At 42.9% G+C, this 14,031-nt stretch overlaps 1 protein-coding gene across 8 annotated transcripts in view; it reads left to right on the top strand.

The window, feature by feature from the left end:
* ARHGAP6 (Rho GTPase activating protein 6) overlaps positions 1-14,031 on the top strand; it is a 530,728-nt gene that overhangs the window by 350,236 nt on the left and 166,461 nt on the right. The window lies entirely within an intron of this gene.

The raw sequence follows: 14,031 nt of genomic DNA, 5'->3' as shown, positions 1-14,031 counted from the left end.
TATAAATTGGAATTATTCCATAAAGTCTGAATATGTCTGCGCACATGCACACACGTCAGTCCATCTACAGATATGTTAAGAGGGAAAGAGATTTCCTCTGAACTGGTCACAGCACACATCTTCGTTTTACCATTAAGGTACAAGTTTTTTCCCTCTTCTTCTATCAATTCTGTTCTCCCACCATAAAAGACATTCGCGATAAGGTGCAGGGGGCTGTATTTTATAATCATTTCGCGGGCGAAATTCATCATTCCCGGGATTACTTCCTCTCTTGTTGCACATTAACTCCTCGCTCCAGACAGTCTTTGCTTTGACTTCACCTGTAAAAACGTGTGTCCCTCTTCAGTGCCTGAATTTCGCTTGCTGGAGAAATAAGCTTTGTTTCTCAAGGATGTGAACAAACGGAATATGAAGTTTCCCCCAACAGCACCAGCGCAAAGTGACTTGTCTTTTGCTCAATCCTGCAAATGTTTACCCATTAAAATTACCGATTAGGAGTTCCCGTCGTGGCGCAGTGGTTAATGAATCCGACTAGGAACCATGAGGTTGCGGTTTCGGTCCCTGCCCTTGCTCAGTGGGTTAACGATCCGGCGTTGCCGTGAGCTGTGGTGTATGTAGGTTGCAGATGCGGCTCGGATCCCGCGTTGCTGTGGCTCTGGCGTAGGCCTGTGGCTATAGCTCCGATTCGACCCCTAGCCTGGGAACCTCCATATGCCGTGGGAGTGGCCCAAGAAATAGCAACAACAACAACAACAACAACAACAAAAGACAAAAGACAAAAAAAAAAAAATTACTGATTACATTGCCTTGTGTATATGTTGTCTCCTGCACATTGGCACCCGCTGAGGTCTGAGGCAGCACAGCCATGGTCTTTCACTTGACCCTGAAGCGATACAGGCTTAGCTTTTATTTAGGTTAAGGTTGGCATCTGGGGAACTGTGATCCCATTGCATGCTGCAAATGTGAGCCAACACAGCCCCTCCATCAAGCGCTGTCAAACTAACATGAGGAAGCAGGTCACAGAGCTGTTTCTAAGAAGCTTTGTTCTTTGACTCACATCTTGAGTATAGCTAATGTGGTTGACATCCAGCAAAACCAAGATTTACTTGAAGTAATATGGTTAGTTTGGTACTGGGGACAATGATTGTCAACCTGAAAAAAAAAAAAAAAAGGAGTTAGGAGAATAACATCTGCTTTTCCGTGTGATATTTTCCCCCAACTGTTTAGAGAGTTATAAATTGCTCTGTCAAGAGCTTGTTTACAAGAGCTTGGCCAATTTCAAAATGAAGCTGCCTTTGAGTCGTCCCTGTTTCATCTCACTGTTTGGAAAATAAATCTGAATCATTAAGAAGTAAATACATCAAGTTAAAAAAGCCAAAGGCAATGAAAACCAAGTAAAAGCAAGAAATATACCCCAATTTAACTGTTCTCCTGGAGGAAGACGATACATGGTAATAACGTTTATATCTTATAATTTTTTAAATAAATTAAATGGAGAAACTTTGGAAGCCCCACAATCCCTGCTTTGTATAGTATGTAACACCATGGTTTATATTAACTGTTGATAAGGAAAGTTCAAGAATACGAGGGTAACCGAAGGCTCACTAAAATATGGATTGGTGATGAGATGGAGATAGAAAGATAAAGATAGAGGACGGGGTGCAGGCAGCACTTCTCAAAGTGTAGGCGCCACACCAGCCGCATTGCATCATCACCTGAGGAGATATTAGAAACACAAATTCTTAGACTGTGTCAAAGACATGCTGAATCAGAAACTCTGGGGATGGGATGAAGGAATCTGTAGTTTAACATGCCCTCTAGGGGATTCTGACGCACGATCAAGTTTGAGAACCACTGATATGTAGATGGACGGATGGATGGATGGGTTGGATGGATAGATGGATGGTTAAGTGGATGGATGGATATACAAGGATGGATTTTATATATATATATATATATATATATATATATAGGCATAGATATATAGGATTATATATATAGGCATAGATATAGGCATAAATATAGATAGGAATGCAAATGTAGATATAAATACAGATATGTCGATACATAAGTAAATTAGATATTTGGAATTTCCATCACAGGATTTTTTAAAGAAGAGCAAATTATTTATATTTACATTTATTTATTTATTTATTTGAAGTATATAGTTGATTTACAATATTGTTTTATTTTCTCATTTATAGCAAAGCAATTAAATTATACATACATATATATATATATTCTTTTTCATATCCTTTTCCATTATGGTTTATTGCAAGATATGGAATATAATTCTTTGTGCTATACAGTAGGACCTTGTCATTTATCTATTTTATATAATGTAGTTTGTATCCGCTAATCCCAAACTCCTCATTTATCCCTCCCCCACCCGTCCCCTTCCCCTTTGGTAATGATAAGTTTGTTTTCTATGTCTGTGAGTCTGTTTCTGTTTTGTAAATAGGTGCATTTGTACCATACTTTGGATTCCACATATTAGTGATATCTTATCTTATGGTATTTGTCTTTCTCTGTATGATTTACTTCACTTAGTATGATAATCTCTAGATCCATACATTTTTTATAGCACAGTAATACTCCATTGTATGTATGTACCACATCTTTCTCCATTCCTCTGCTGATGGACCTTTAGGTTGCTTCCATGTCTTGGATATTGTGAATAGTGCTGCTATGAACATTGGAGTGCATGCATCTTTTCCAGTTAGAGTTTTGTCTGAATATATGCCCAGGATTGCTGGATCATATGGTAACTCTATTTTCAATCTTTCGAGAAACCTCCATAGTGTTTTCTGCGGTGGATGCTCTAATTTACATTCCCACCAACAGTGTAGGAGGGTTGCCTTTTCTCCACACCCCCTCCAGCATTTATTGTTCGTAGACTTTTTGATGGTGGCCATTCCAGCTGCTGTGAGATGAAACCTCATTGTCATTTTCATTTGAATTTCTAATCATGTGCTTGAGTACAGCCTGTTCTTTTTCTAGGGCATGGCTCTTTGACTTACAAACTGAGAAAATCTGTTTGGGATTCATTTGTTGAATGTTTCTCCATTAGTTTCACTTCAAGTCTTCCCTGTCCTGTCTGTGGCAGGGGTAGTTTCCTTTGCAGCAAAACTGTTCTCCTCCTCTTTCCCGTTTCCCCTCTTTGAGGCTGTTTTCTGTGCTTGGATGTACAAGCTAATGGTAACCGAATTCTGAAGCCAGCGATAGAGCCTAAGCATTGGTCTATTTTGCAGAATTAGTTTGTTACATTTTTGTTTTTGAGAATGTACAACCTGTTTTCAGCCAGCCATTCCCATGAAGCACTGTTTATAACACAGGTAAATTAGAAACAACTGAAACATCTGATAAGAGGAACTTTTAAAATGCATTATGTTAGATTTAAGATATATGGGAAGAAAGATCTCAGTATACAAGAAAAATATTTGGAGACTATTCACTCTGACATAGTCAGTAATTGATTCTTGGATTATAGATTACTTAAATATTATTCACTTTGTTTACTTCTGATTTTTTGGTAGTAAGCTTGCATTGCTTTTATAACAAGCAAAGCTATGACAAATGAGTATATATAATAAAAGTAATAAAAGATAGATTGTAATTTTTTATCTTTTCCTCTCCACTATACCCTGAATTTAACAGTTTACCAATTACACCAGCTCCATTTGTGCATCAGTGTTCAGATTAAAAATACACTGCAAGATGGTAAAATTAAATGACAGATGTGCCCACAGAAATGACAGGAAGTCCACTGTAAAGAGATAATTGATTTAGTCATTAAAACCATGTAGAATTTCTATTTAGGGAGAAGGGAATATTTAAGTGTATGTAGCCATAAGAGAATGTCTCCCGTTGCTTTTTACGCAAGATGTATGGTGACTCGTCATGCTCAGGAAGTGTTTTGAAGTGGATAATGGCTCTTTTCCTGATATTTGGAGGCACATGGCTTAATCCTCTTTTGAAAGCTTTCCTTTGAAGATAAACATAGACATTGGGTTTAGCTTAATTCTCCTTCCCTAAAATCACTTCCTGCTTTGAAATTATACAATTCCACAACAAGTGTGGATAAGCAGCAATTAACAAATGGGAAAATGAGCCATTTTACTTCTGTTCTACATATAAAGCTGAAACCATAGAAAGGTGCCCCACGGTGGCTCTCAGATGCCCTGGAAGAGAGCAATATACCATGAACTGCAACGATGGACCCTGGATCACTTTGATGCACCTGGAGGATAGTAACAGCCAAACCCACTTAAAGAGCTGAAATAATTAGGAATTGTTGAGGCTCGAGTCACCCAAACCCATGGATATGGTGGGTTTCATCCAGTGTCTCTGGATCTCTTTCCTGCAACTCTCTTGACTTTATTTTCTTGTAAGCACCTCTAAACCGGTATTGAGAGAACCTGGGTGGCAATTTGGGGATAAATCTGACAATGGTCAGGTGACTGGTTCCCAACTTGGGTTTATCTACCCCCAGGAGACATCTGGCAATGTCAGGAGACTTTTTTTTTTTTTTGTCTTTTTCGGGTTACACCTGCAGCACATGAAGTTCCCAGACCAGAGGGCGAATCAGAGCTGCAACTGCAGCAACACTGGATCCCACCCACATCTGTGACTGACCCCGCAGCTTGCAGCAACACCAGATCCTTAACCCACTGAGCGAAGCCTGGGATTAAACCAGCAGCTTCAGAGAGACAGCAAGGGGTTCTTAACTTGCTGGGCCACAACAGGAACAGCAGGAGACATTTTTGGTTGTCAGAGCTGAAGACATGCTACTGTCATCTAGTAGGTAGAGGCCCGTATTGTTGCTAAATATCCTCAATACGCAGAGCGGCCCCCACAACAGATGGCCCCCAATATCGATGGTGCTGAGAATGAGAAACCCTAGCATACATCAAGAAAAGGTTTTCGTTCTCCTATGTCTCTTGCTTACAGTCAAGGAAACATTTGCAGAAGCCTCCACACACTTTTACCTCATGTACCTCTGGCTATAAGGAAGGCGAATGGCTTTAGGTCTGGATTCCAGGATTAATCCTGGGCAGGAAGGGTGCTGTTATCAAGACTAGCTCATTCAGCCCCCAAATGCATGGGAATACCCACTCCTCACACGGTCCACAGGAAGGATAAACACATATCTTATTATGAGCCAGAAAGGGTAGTTCAGGCACCATTAAGAATATTGTGAACTGCTAGAGAATAAGCCACTCTCTCTAGCAATTCAGGTCCTCACAGTGGGGTTTGGAGAAGCTTTTCCACACCTGTTTTTTTTTTTTTTTTTTTTTCCCCTGGGTCGTCTGCATTAATATCTTTCTAGAAAAAGATAAGACTAGAAGTGACTCACTGACAATCCCAAGATTTTCTCAAGGAAAATTATCTTTAATAAGGAGAAATGAGTATTTTTATTTATTTATTTATTTTGTCTTTTTACTATTTCTTGGGCCGCTCCCGCGGCATATGGAGGTTCCCAGGCCAGGGGTCGAATCGGAGCTGTAGCCACCGGCCTAGGCCAGAGCCACAGCAACGCGGGATCCAAGCCGCATCTGCAACCTACACCACAACTCTCGGCAACGCCAGATTGTTAACCCACTGAGCAAGGGCAGGGACCGAACCCGCAACCTCATGGTTCCTAGTCGGATTCGTTAACCACTGCGCCACCACGGGAACTCCCAGGAATGAGTATTTTAGGGAGGGTGTGCAGAGCCAATTTCTATGCTAAATCATGTTGAAGTTTTTATTGTTAATCAACATGAGAGATGCTTTTAGCTTGGACCAGAGTGGGACAGTGCAAATGATGAGAAAAGGTCAGACTTGGGCATGCTTTGTACATGGGATGTACTAATGGATTGGCTATGGGGTGCAATAGGGAGGCAGAGGTGATAGGTAGTCAAGGCTTTGGGATGAGTCCCTGAAAGGATGAACTTGGCATTGACTTAGGTGGGGAAAACCACAGAGGAGTGGGTTGGGAGGAAGTTGAAGAACTTAGGGAATTCAGGAAAAAAAGAAAGGTCTTGGTTGGAGAGAAATTAGGGAGCTATTAGTGTATGGATGCCATTTAAAGCTACAAGACTTGTTGAAATCACAAGTGGAGTGATTGCAGATGAACTCCAAAGGCAGAACTATGGGAAATTCCAACATTATGTTACATTCAGGGAGATGAGGAGAAAACTGAGAATCGGTGGCTCATGGGCTAGAAGGATACCCAGGAGAGTGTGGCATCTGAAAAGCCAGGAGTCGGAAGTGTTTTAAAGGGAGAGCACAATGGGCTCTGATAGGTATAGGTGTGATGCTTCTGATGAAGAGATGACGTGGGTAAGTCTGTTTGCCAGATACAGTCCTAGGTAATGCATCATTATTAATTCATGTACTTGTCGAAATTCCCGTCATGGCTCAGTGGTTAAAGAACCCGACTGGTATCCATGAGGACGCGGGTTCGATCCCTGGCCTTGCTCAGTGGGTTAAGGATCCGGCGTTGCCTTGAGCTGTGGTGTAGGTCACAGACGCGGCTCAGATTGTGCTGCTATGGCTGTGGCTGTGGCATAGGTCGGCAGCTACAGCTCCAATTTGACCCCTAGCCTGGGAACCTCCATATGCCGTGGGTGTGGCCCTAAAAAGACCAAAAAAAAAAAAAAAATAGTTTACTTGTCCATAGTGCCCACTTGGATTCTCAGAAGAGCTTGGGTTTGGTTACGTTACAGAGTTTTCTGCACATCGGTCAAGTAAGACGAAGAGTGAGGACTGATCAGAGGATTTAGCAGAGTCAGGGTTACTGGTAACTTCAATAAGAGCAGTGTTGATGGATGGCGGAGGCAAAAGCCTGACTGAAGTGGGTTCAAGAAGGACTGGGAGGAGAGGCCATCGAAGGCCGAGTATATGAACACTTCTTTGAAGGATTTTTTTTTTTCTTTCAAAAGGAGAGAAATGAAGTGGTGGCTGAAAAGCTGAGTGTGATCAAGAACTTTTGTGTGGTGGGAGTTAGAAGAGTATGTTTTAATGCTTACTTTTACTTTAATGGAGGAGCTGAAAGGGGTGGAACCTAGTGCACAAAAGACACAAGCCAGATGTACTGACTGATGGGTATTTAATGTGTAACAACAGGGTAAAGGGAGCAGCTCTGAAGAGGGCAGATGACAAAAGCAAAGAATCGGAAAAGCATGGAGTGAGCAGTTCTGAGCTGGAGTGCAGGGATGGCTGGGAAGAAGGGCAAGAGAAGGATTTGGGAGTTCCCCAGTGGCTCAGGGGGTTGAGGGCCCAGCATTGTCAGTGATGTGGCACGGATTCAATTCCCTGGCCCAGGAATTTCCGCAGGTCCTGGGCACAGCACAGAAAAAGAGAGAGAGAGAGAGAGAAGGATTTGGAGGAATGGATTGGGGTCATGTCACGGAAAGCCTGGGATCGGGTGCTGCAAGATCTCAGTTAACTGAAGAACAGTGGAAGGGTTTTGAGCAGGGAAGGACATGTGCAGAGAGGAATGTCAGAGCAGACCAGGGAGAAGAGCATCCCCAGCATCTGTTCAACACTCATACTGGACGCCCTAGAGGTGTCAAGAGAGAGAAATCCCGTGGGGAGATCCTCACCAAAGCCTCCCTTTGCTTTTTGGACAAAGGTTTGGTTTATTACTGCATTTCTTCACTTGACATCGAAAGCAGGGCTGGATGTCTTCTTATTTTATTCTTGTTGTTAACCTCAGTTCTTCTGCCATATGCTGGAATTTAGGTATTCTTCCCTAAAAGAAAAAAAAAAAAAGGCTTCTTTTGTCTCTTGAGCAGGCCAGGCAACCTCTTCCTGCTTTCAGTGTGAATTTTCTTAACATTATCCGCTTATAGCCTAAAACATAGTCAAGTTCTGGGCTAAGGCACTTAGCCTCTGCTGGCCAAATCTGGCCAAATGCTCTGTCCTTCCCCTCCAACGTGACAAATGCCTGTCCCTTTCATCCATGTAGACATGGAGGCTAGCAAAAGATATGTCACAAAGATGATTCATTTTACCAATAAGATTATTGATAATCTACACTTCTGGACATTGAGTGAGCTTCACGTCAATTATTAGTGTGTGTTGGAGTTCCCGTCGTGGCTCAGTGGTTAACAAATCCGACTAGGAACCATGAGGTTGCGGGTTCAATCCCTGGCCTTGCTCAGTGGGATAAGGATCTGGTGTTGCCATGAGCTGTGGTGTAGGTCAAAGACGCAGCTCAGATCTGGCGTTGCTGTGGCTGTGGTGTAGGCCGGTGGCTACAGCTCTGATTAGACCCCTAGCCTGGGAACCTCCATATGCTGCGGGCACAGCCCTAAAAAGACAAAAAAAAAAAAAAACCAAAATTATTAGTGTGTGTTTTTCCTTTGTGGGAAACAGTATATTGGATTCTTAGAATTAAACCATTAAGTAATTCATGTATTTATTTATTTAACTGGAGTATAGTTGACTTACAAAGTTGTGTTAGTTTCAGGTATACAACGAAGTAAATCAGTTATACATGTACATCTATCCATTCCTTTTCAGATTCTTTTCCCATGTAGGTTATTACACAGTATTGAGTAAATTTCCCTGTGCTCTACAGTAGGGCCTTGTTTCCCATCTCTGTTAAACACAGTAGTGTGTATATGTCCCTCACTCCTAACCCCCTAATTTCTCTCCCCCCCCAACCCATGTTTTCCCTTTGGTAGCCATGAATTTGTAAATCACATATTTAAAGAGCGGACACTGGATCTCTGGTGTATATTTTTCTAAAACAATACACAGACGTCTAGATAAAGAGAAAAAGTAGCTTTCAAATTTTATTGGCATAGGAATTTCCTCGCAAGTTTCTTTAAATGCAGATTCCTGAGCAAGAGTCCTATTGTGACTGATTCAGGATCGATTCCAGCTGGTCCATTTTGTCCATTACACATCATTATCTGATTATGACACCCAGGAGCCCACACTAATGTTTACAGGCTGAAAAGGAAATTATTGGCTCCTAAGGTAATTATGTAAATTCTTATCTAGATATCTAAAAACATAGGAGACATCAATTTCATTGTATGTTTAACAATCTTATCACATGTGAGAGCAATTTGTGATATACATTTTTCACTCCTAGCAAGTATTCCTAAAAATCCACAGTGATTACTTAAAAATAGAGGCCACACAAGAATTCTATGAGCTACTCATTGCCAAATCATGTCAAAATCAAAAGTATAAAAATTCTTTCAGGGAGTTCCCTGGCAGCTTTGTGGGTTAAGGATCTAGCATTGTCACAGCTGTGGCTCAGGTTGCTGAGTTGATGTAGGTTCAGTCCCTGACCTAGGAACTTCCGAATGCTGTGGGCGTGGCCAAAAAGAAAACTACTAATTTATTTACAAAACTAGGTGATAGGCCTCAAATGTAAGTGCTTAAAAATAACAGGTTCCTGGGACCTTAAAAATTGCGTCCAAGTTGACTTACAAAGGTGCATTAATTTCAGGCATGTAGCAAAGTGAATCAGTTATACGTATACCTATATCCATTCCTTTTGGCTTCTTTTCCCGTGTGGGTTATTACACAGCACTGAGTAGATTTCCTTATGCTATTCAGTAGGTTACCCATCTATTTCATATGTAATAGTGTGTATATGTCAATCCAAGCCCCCTAATTTATCCCTCCCTCCCACCCACATTTCCCCTTTGGTAACCACAAGTTTGGTTTGGGAATCTTTGAGTCTCTCTCCATGTTGTAAGTTTTTTGCATCATGTTCATTAGATTCCACATATTAGGGATGTCATGGTATTTGTCTTTCTCCGACGCACTGGGACTCTACTTTTGATCAAGCCGCCCCAGGTGATTCCAGCCCCACTTGGAGACCCGAGGGCTGTGCGGATGTTTCCTCTCACCAAAGCATTCTTGTCTTCATCCAGTCATTTAGCCAATCTTCTCAGCACCCACTGTGTGCAAGGCAATATGCTAGACGGTAGAAATACAGTGGTAAACAAGCTTATCATTGCAAAGCCTCCAGACCAACAGGAGAGACAGTCAGTAGACAAACGGACAAGCATATGAAAGCAATTACAAGCTGAGATAAGTGCTGAGAAGAAAAGCAATGGAATGTTGAGATCAAGAAGCCAGGGAACATTGATTTCAGATTGGGAAGGTCGGGGAAGGCTTTACTGAGAGACTGGAATTAAAGAATAAACAAGGAGAAGCCAGCCCTGTGAAAATTCCTGGGAAGAACAGTTCAGGCAATGGGAACAGCACAGGCAGCCTCCCCCCTCCCCATGCAGCCCCCAGCTTGTCTTGTTTATGAGCGTCCGGAGAACAGGAGGAAACAGAGACACGAGGGGGAGACCGAAGAAGTCAGCCCAGAGCCTTTCACGCAGGGAGGTCCTGTGCAAGTCGATTTTATTCTAAGTGAAGCCAATCGAGCATCTCTGCTGGCTCGTTTGTAATTTGTTCGAGCCTGGGTATGGCACGGTCTGTTGTGTATCGGTTGAACATGCCGCTCTGGACTCTGCCGGCTTGAGTGTGAATTCCAGCTTTGCCTCTTAGAACCAGAGTGAGCTCGGTCGTATCCCAGCCTGTCTTGGCTCAGTCCTGTACCCGTAAAACGGAACGAATAAGAACACCGGCTTCATAAGGATGGTTCACCTCTTTGATAAATGCATGATAAGCATTATATATGTCTTGGTAATGAAGACTGGTGTTTAAGGAGATCAATTCTTGTTTCCCCTTTGGACAATTAATTGGGCACGGGCAAGCGTGGGCATGCATGGTTCGGTTGGTTAGAAGGCTGTTAAATTTGTTCAGGAGACATATGATGGAGCGGGATGTGGGATGATGAAAGCAGAGTTGGTGAAGAGGGGTCAGATTCCTGAAAATTTTTTTTTTTTGAAGTTGGGAATGGCTTAAATGGGGGGACGTGAAATGAAGAAGAGAATTAAGAAAAACCATTGGTTTCTGGCTCAACTAATTGGGTGCCTGAAAATTGCCATGATCTTCGTCGGCATCATTCATCGTCAATATTATCATCATCATGAACCTTTATTGAGCAGGTGTGCATGCCAGGCACTGAGATAAATGCTGTATAAACACCTCTTCCGATGCTGGAGGCTTAGATACAAAGACCTTTGCCAGAAATGGAAGGTCAGGGGTTCAGCTTTGGGTAAATGAAGTTGGAGATGCCCCGAAGATACCAGACGGAAGGGTCAAGGAAACAGTTGGACAGCTGACTCTATAAAACTCAGAGATGACTGGTTTAGAGTCACGACCTTTGCAGTGGAATTCACCACCGTGTTCTTTTATATAATGATTTGGGCTGTTACAGTAATGTTTTATTTCTTTGGGCCTCTTCCTTTTTGCGTTCAAGACCTGCTTCCTAACAGCCTTCGTGTCATGGACTTTTTAGTCAGTTCTCCGTGGTGTGAAATGAAGTCCTGCTTTAGAATTTGCGATTGTGCAAGTAGAACTCTACTGAGCCCACCTTGCCTGGGCTGACGTTCTCGTTCGTGAAGCAGTTCCTAGTGAAAACCCAAAGAAACTTTGGTTCAAGTTATGGTCTGAAATCCAGAGAGTCGTGTTAATTCATATGGATATAGAAAAGCATGTATTTACAGTGTTTAAATTGACATTTAAATTGACATTTGAACAGTTTTTCCAGTCCCACACAGTTAGTGGCATAAGGTCTTGAGAAAGCATGAAACATTTTTTTTATCAGCCTCATATTTCGTCGAGCTTGCCAAACACAGTTCATTTTCCATAGAAATTCACAAACCTGAGCGGTGGCCAAATTTTCAGAGTCGCTGAATATAAGCCAGTGAATAAAATTGTTAAACCCTTTGATTCCCCCCACTTTTTTCCCTTAAAAAGTAACATAGCGTGTGCCTCTGAGTTTTATTATTTGACATCTATTACCCACAGCACTCAAGTGTGTTTGAGAAGAAGCCTGTATGAACATTCCAGCACAGAATGCACACAGGCAGGGTCTTGGCGAAAAATTCATTTGCAGCCTTGCTTAGCCTCAGATAGGAAAGCCTCCTCCTTCAGAGTTCCGCCAACTTCCTTCAGAGAGCAATGGTACCAGCTTTTGAAAATGAGTCATTTTAAGGACTTTTAAAGGCTGAGGAGTTCCCTGGTGGCTCAGTAGGTTAAGGACCTGGTGGTGTCACTGCTGCGGCTCTGGTTACTGCTGTGGCACGGGCTCAGTCCCTGGCCTGGGAACTTCTGCATGCCACGGGTGTGACCAAAAAGAAAAAGACTGAAAGACTTCCACACAAATCCGGAATAGGCAGAAGTTGGTCCAAAACGTGATGAATTCCAGACACTGTGCATGGTGGCTAGTTGGGGCCACTAGTGAACCTTTCTCGTAAGATTTTAGTGCTCATATCAGGATGTGCTGATTCAAACAAAATCTTGAGCATGGGGAGGGATAGAACTCGTTATCATTATGAAAATAATGGGAGTTCCTGCTGTGGTGCAGGAGGTCAAGAATCTGCCTGCAGTGGCTTGGGTGGCTGCAGAGGTGTGGGTTCAATCCCTGGCCCAGTGCAGTGGGTTAAAGGATCTGGCGTTGCTACGGCTGCAGCTCGGATTCGATCCATGACCCAGGAACTTGCATGCGCTTAAAAAAAAAAAAAAAAAAAGGCGATAGTGTTCTTGGGCATTGGCACATTTTGCCCAAGAATAGTTTGGAAAGATACAGGTTATGGAAACAAATAACAGTAATGATGAGTATCAATAATTAACATGTGTCAGTAATTCTCAGGAAGTTGTCTTCCTGAAGGTTGAAATCATATAAGGATGTTGGATTCCTTTAACCCGTGACCACCGCGCTTTTCTCTTCATGAAATTGCTTGCTGCCTTGGCATCACCTGCTAATTTTAGTTTTCCTTATCGTTGTGCAAATGCACACTAGCCCCTTATTTTGTAAACGCGCAAAAACAGCTCCGTTCCAAACTTCCAAACAAAACATGGTGAAGGGTAACAACTAACTCCTGAATCTCAGCCATGGGCACGTCACTGAGCTGTGAGGGGCCACCGTGCTTAAGTCACAGGCCACCTCTTTGGAGAGGGCGGCTCCGTGGACACCGGAGCCACTGGTGAGTTTGAAAGGACTCCCACAAATGGGAACCATGGGTGTGCTTCGAAGGGAGTCACCCCCCGGGGGTGAAGGAGTCAGGGTGGACAGGGGCTGGAGCAGAATCCTCGTCCATAGTGATGCCGAGGAGAAGGGTCCCGATTTGCCGGGAGCTGGTAGTTGCAGCCTCATGCTTGACGGAAGCCCTCTCTCACCATGGCCCCTGCCAAGCCACATACAGGAATCTACAGGAGGGCTCATGCCCTCACAAGAGCCTAGTGTAATTGGGGAAGGGTTGTGGCAAGGGAATAAGAGCTGGTATTTACATTTTTACTGTAATGGCTTCATTGAGATGTAATTCACAGGCCGTGCAGTTCACTCATGGGACGTGTATAAATTAATGGCATAGTCAGAGCTGTGCAACCATCACCACAATCAAACTTAGCGGTTTCATCACCCCCAGGAGAAACCCTGTGCCTCTTAGTCATTACTGCCCCCCAGTCCTCCCATCTGCCTCAACCCTTGGCAACCAGTAATCTTTTGCCACTCTGTGGATTTACTTGTTCTGGACTTTTCACACAAATGGAGCCACGCTACGCCTAGTGTTTTGGGTCTGGCTTCTTTGACACCGCATAATGTTTTCAAGCTTCATCCGTGTCTCAGCCTGTATCAGTTCTTTGTTCCTTTCCATGGCTGAATAATCCCATTGTATGGATGTGTCCCATTTTGTTTATTCCCTCGTTGATTGGTAGATGTTTGGGTTGTTTCCACTTTGGGGCTATTAGGAAGAATGCTGCTGTGAACAATTTTGTGTACAAGTGTTTGTGTGGACACGTCTTTTCATTTCTCATGGGCTTGTAACTAGGTGCGGAATTATTGGGTCATATGGTAACTCTACGTTTCACCTTTTGAGAAGCTGAAAACCGTTTTCCAACGCCTTTTGCATTCAGAGCAGCATTGTAGGAGAGTTCCCATTTCCCCGCGTCCTCGCCAGC

This window comes from Sus scrofa, chromosome X (genome assembly GCF_054392235.1).
Source record: "Sus scrofa isolate SSC_HxYL_T2T_F1_AM1 chromosome X, Sscrofa_HxYL_maternal_Yorkshire_Landrace_v2.0, whole genome shotgun sequence".
NCBI lineage: Eukaryota > Metazoa > Chordata > Mammalia > Artiodactyla > Suidae > Sus > Sus scrofa.
This window is presented reverse-complemented; position numbering and strand designations above follow the sequence as displayed.